Genomic DNA, 6,107 nt, shown 5'->3' on the forward strand with positions numbered 1-6,107 from the left:
AGAAAGTGAAAAGGCTGACTTAGATGGTGTGGGGAAAATGGAATGCTCTTGTACTGTTGATGGGAATGTAAATTGATATAGCCACTGTGGAAGATAGTATGGAGATTCCTATAAAAACTAGGAATAAAACCACCATATGACCCAGCAATCCCACTCCTAGGCACATACCCTGAGGAAAACAAAATGGAAAAAGACACATGTATCCCATTGTTCGTTGCAGCACTATTTACAATATCTAGAACATGGAAGCAACCTAGATGTCCATTGACAGATGAATGGATAAAGAAGTTGTAGTACTTATACACAATGGAATATTACTCAGCCATAAAAAGGAACAGATTTGAGTCAGTTCTAATGAAGTGGATGAACCTAGAACCTATTACACAGAGTGAAGTAAATCAGAAAGAGAAAGATAAATATCGTATTCTAACACATATATACAGAATCCATAAAAATGGTACTGAAGAATTTATTAACAGGGCAGCAATGGAGAAACAGACATAAAGAATAGATTTATGGACATGGGGGGAGGGGAGGAGAGGGTGAGCTGTATGGAAAGAGTAACAGGGAAACTTACATTATCATACATAAAATAGATAGCCAACGGGAATTTGCTGTAAAGCTCAGGAAACTCAGGGGCTCCAAAAGGGAGGGGATATATGTATACCTATGGCTGATTCATGTCGAGGTTTGACAGAAAAAAAAACAAAATTATGTAAAGCAATTATCCATTGAAAAATAAATATTTTTTTTTAAAGTAAATGGAAAACTCAACATTCAAAAAACCAAAATCATGGCATCTGGTTCCATCACTTCATAGCCAAAAAAAAAAAAAAGGAAAAAATGAAAACCATGACAGATTTTATTTTCTTGGGCTCCAAAATCCCTGAGGCTGGTGATTGCAGCCTTGAAATTAAAAGACACTTGCTCCTTGGAAGGAAAGCTATGGCAAGCCTAGACAGCATGTTAAAACGGAGAGAAATCATCTTGCCAACAAAAGTTCCTGTAGTCAGTTTTTCCAGGAGGCTTCTCAGGTGGCGCTAGTGGTAAGGAACCCACTTGCCAATGCAGAAGACGTAAAGAGACTGGGGTTGGATCCCTGGGTTGAGAAGATTTACTGGAAAAGGAAATGGTAACCTATTCCAGTATTCTTGCCTGGAGAATCCTATGGACAGAGGAGCCTGGAGGGCTACAGTCCATAGTGTCACAAAGAGTCCAAAGGCTCGAAAGACACAACTGAAACAACTTAGCACATATGCACATGGTTTTTCCAGCAGTCATGTATGGATGTGAGAGTTGGACTATAAAGAAGGCTGAACATCAAAAAATTGATGCTTCAGAACTGTGGTGCTGGAGAATATTCTTGAGATTCTTGAGAAGATTCCTCGGACTGCAAGGAAATCAAACCAGTCCATCCTAAAGGAAATCAACCCTGAATATTTGTTGGAAAGATTAATGCTGAAGCTGAAACTCCAACCTTGGCCACCTGATGAGACAATCTGATGCATTGGAAAAGATCCTGATGCTGGGAAAGATTGAAGGCAAAAAGAGGAGGGGGCAACAGAGGATGAGATGGTTACATAGCATCAACCACTCAATGGTCATGAATTTGAGCCAACTCCAGGAGATAAAGAAGGACAAGGAAGCCTGGCATGCTGTAGTCCATGGGGTAGCAAAGAGTTGTACAAGACTTAGTGAGTGAACGGGTAGCAAAGAGTTGTACAAGACTTAGTGAGTGAACAACAACAAATTTGCTTCCTTTGTATTCTTTTTAGCACATATTAAAATTAATGTTTAAGTTTGATTTAAAACCTCAACTTTTAAAATTGGATAGCTTTCTTTTCAAATTTAAAATCTTAAGTCTTTAAAATATAAAGTCTTAGGTACCATTTGAAATTTTTATTTTTGAAACTGGGCAATTCCTAGATCTTACCTACCAGTCTAATGACCTTTTCTCTTTGTAGAGACATATATGCTGTAATTAATGTTTTTATGTAATTTAAATAATGCTCAAAATTCTCCAAGCCAGGCTTCAGCAATACGTGAATCATGAAATTCCAGATGTTCAAGTTGGTTTTAGAAAAGTCAGAGGAACCAGAGACCAAATTGCCAACATCTGCTGAATCATGGAAAAAGCAAGAGAGTTCCAGAAAAGCATCTATTTCTGCTTTATTGACTATGCCAAAGCCTCTGACTGTGTGGATCACAATAAACTGTGGAAAATTCTGAAAGAGATGGGAGTATCAGACCACATGCCCTGCCTCCTGAGAAACCTATATGCAGGTCAGGAAGCAACAGTTAGAGCTGGACATGGAACAACAGACTGGTTCCAAATAGGAAAAGGAGTACATCAAGGCTGTATATTGTCACCCTGCTTATTTAACTTATATACAGAGTACATCATGAGAAACGCTGGACTGGAAGAAGCACAAGCTGGAATCAAGATTTCAGGGAGAAATATCAATAATCTCAGATATGCAGATGGCACCACCTTTATGGCAGAAAGTAAAGAGGAACTAAAAAGCCTCTTGATGAAGGTGAAAGAGAGTGAAAAAGTTGGCTTAAAGCTCAACATTCAGAAAACGAAGTTCATGGCATCTGGTCCCATCACTTAATGGGAAATAGATGGGGAAACAGTGTCAGACTTTATTTTTTGGGGCTCCAAAATCACTGCAGATGGTGATTGCAGCCATGAAATTAAAAGACGCTTACTCCTTGGAAGGAAAGTTATGACCAACCTAGATAGCATATTGAAAAGCAGATACATTACTTGGCTGACAAAGGTCAGCCTAGTCAGTTCAGTTCAGTCACTCAGTTGTGTCCAACTCTTTGCGACCCTATGAATCGCAGCACTCCAGGCCTCCCTGTTCATCACCAACTCCCGGAGTTCACTCAGATTCACGTCCATCGAGTCAGTGATGCCATCCAGCCGTCTCATCCTCTGTCGTTCCCTTCTCGTCCTGCCCCCAATCCCTCCCAGCATCACAGTCTTTTCCAATGAGTCAACTCTTCGCATAAGGTGGCCAAAGTACTAGAGTCTCAGCTTTAGCATCAGTCCTTTCAAAGAAATCCCAGGGCTGATCTCCTTCAGAAAGGACAGGTTGGATCTCCCTGCAGTCCAAGGGACTCTAAAGAGTCTTCTCCAACACTAAAGTTCAAAAGCATCAATTCTTCGGTGCTCAGCCTTCTTCACAGTCCAACTCTCACATCCATACATGACTACTGAAAAAACCCTAGCCTTGACTAGATGGACCTTTCTTGGCAAAGTAATGTCTCTGCTTTTGAATATGCTATCTAGGTTGGTCATAACTTTTCTTCCAAGGAGTAAGCGCCTTTTCATTTCATGGCTACAGTCACCATCTGCAGTGATTTGGGAGCCCCCAAAAATAAAGTCTGACACTGTTTCCACTGTTTCCTCTTCTATATCCCATGAAGTGATGGGACCAAATGCCATGATCTTTGTTTTTTGAATGTTGAGCTTTAAGCCAACTTTTTCACTCTCCTCTTTCACCTTCATCAAGAGGCTTTTTAGTTCCTCTTCACTTTCTGCCATAAGGGTAATGTCATCTGCTTATCTGAGGTTATTGATATTTCTCCCTGCAATCTTGATTCCAGCATGTGTTTCTTCCAGTCCAGCGTTGCTCATGATGTACTCTGCATGTAAGTTAAATAAGCAGGGTGACAATATACAGCCATGACATACTCCTTTTCCTATTTGGAACCAGTCTGTTGTTCCATGTCCACTTCTAACTGTTGCTTCCTGACCTGCAAACAAATTTCTCAAGAGGCAGATCAGGTGGTCTGGTGTTCCCATCACTTTTAGAATTTTCCACAGTTTATTGTGATCCACACAGTCAGAGGCTTTGGCATAGTCAATAAAGCAGAAATAGATGCTTTTCTGGAACTCTCTTGCTTTTTCCATGATTCAGCAGATGTTGGCAATTTGATCTCTGGTTCCTCTGCCTTTTCTAAAACCAGCTTGAACATCTGGCAGTTCACGGCTCACGTATCGCTGAAGCCTGACTTGGAGAATTTTGAGCATTATTTTACTAGCGTGTGAGATGAGTGCATTTGTGTGGTAGTTTGAGCATTCTTTGGAATTGCCTTTCTTTGTTATTGGAATGAAAACTGACCTTTTCCAGTCCTGTGGCCACTGCTGAGTTTTCCAAATTTGCCGGCATATTGAGTGCAGCACTTTCACAGCATCATCTTTCAGGATTTGAAATAGCTCAAATGGAATTCCATCACCTCCACTAGCTTTGTTTGTAGTGATGCTTTCTAAGGCCCACTTGACTTCACATTCCAGAATATATGGCTCTAGGTGAGTGATCACACCATCGTGATTACCTGGGTCGTGAAGATCTTTTTTGTACAGTTCTTCTGTGTATTCTTGCCACCTCTTCTTAATATCTTCTGCTTCTATTAAGTCTATACCATTTCTGTCCTTTATCAAGCCCATCTTTGCATGAAATGTTCCCTTGGTATCTCCAATTTTCTTGACAAGATCCCTAGTCTTTCCCATTCTGTTGTTTTCCTCTATTTCTTTGCATTGATCCCTGAGCAAGGCTTTCTTATCTATTCTTGGTATTCTTTGGAACTCTGCATTCAGATGCTTATATCTTTCCTTTTATCCTTTGCTTTTTGCTTCTCTTCTTTTCACAGCTACTTGCAAGGTCTCCCCAGACAGCCATTTTGCTTTTTTGCATTTCTTTTCCATGGGGATGGTCTTGATCTCTGTCTCCTGTACAATATCACGAACCTCATTCCATAGTTCATCAGGCACTCTATCTATCAGATCTAGTCCCTTAAATCTATTTCTCACTTCCACTGTATAATCATAAGGGATTTTATTTAGGTCATACTTGAATGGTCTAGTGGTTTTCCCTACTTTCTTCAATTTCAGTCTGAATTTGGCATTAAGGAGTTCATTATCTGAGCCACAGTCAGCTTCTGATCTTGTTTTTGTTGACTGTATAGAGCTTCTCCATCTTTGGCTGCAAAGAATATAATCAATCTGATTTTGGTGCTCGCCATCAGGTGATGTCCATGTGTAGAGTCTTCTCTTGTGTTGTTGGAAGAGGGTGTTTGCTATGACCAGTGCATTTTCTTGGCAAAACTCTATGGTTTTTCCAGTGGTCATGTATGGACGCGAGAGGTGGACTGTGAAGAAAGCTGAGCGCTGAAGAATTTATGCTTTTGAACTGTGGTCTTGGAGAAGACTCTTGAGAGTCCCTTGGACTGCAAGGAAATCCAACCAGTCCATTCTGAAGGAGATCAGCCCTGGGTGTTCTTTGCAAGGATTGATGCTAAAGCTGAAACTCCAGTACTTTGGCCACCTCATGCGAAGAGTTGACTCATTGGAAAGGACTCTGATCCTAGGAGGGATTGGGGGCAGGAGGAAAAGGGGACGACAGAGGATGAGATGGCTGGATGGCATCACTGACTCAATGAACGTGAGTTTGAGTGAACCCCGGGAGATGGTGATGGACAGGGAGGCCTGGCGTGCTGCGATTCATGGGGTTGCAAGGAGTTGGACACGACCGAGCAACTGAATTGAATTGCATGCTTTTATATCACCCCTAACTCAAAGCATCTATATTTGATACATATTTAATGGCATTTCTTTCAAGATTTAACTCATTTTGGGGGGCTTGAAATTCTGAACACAACACATCTGACCTATTTCAAATCCTGTGAGCATTTTTTCTCATGAGAAATTTTAGATTTTAATAAAATATTCAGTATACTGAAAAAGAATGTAGAAGCAGCAGTGACTAAGTCCAGCATTGCCCTCAGTCACACGGGCAAGGAGTGCAAACTACAGCCGTTTCCTTTTTGTTGACCCAAAGGAGACCTTTCTTTCCAAGGAGACTGAGTTCTACATTGATGTGAATGAAGTCCCACCCCAGGGTTCCTCTAGGGCTCTTCACAATAACTGTGTTCCAATTCAGGTTGATGTTGATGTGTTCTGGGATGGCTCCTATAGTGGTTTTCATTCTCACAGTATACACAGCAAAGAGCTCAATGTTATTTTGATTTTGAAGTTTCACCCAATTGCACTTTACCAAATGCCATTTCTTTGGTGACATTTCCCCTCCTCTTTGCTT

Source organism: Bubalus kerabau, chromosome 3 (assembly GCF_029407905.1).
Source record: "Bubalus kerabau isolate K-KA32 ecotype Philippines breed swamp buffalo chromosome 3, PCC_UOA_SB_1v2, whole genome shotgun sequence".
Lineage (NCBI taxonomy): Eukaryota > Metazoa > Chordata > Mammalia > Artiodactyla > Bovidae > Bubalus > Bubalus kerabau.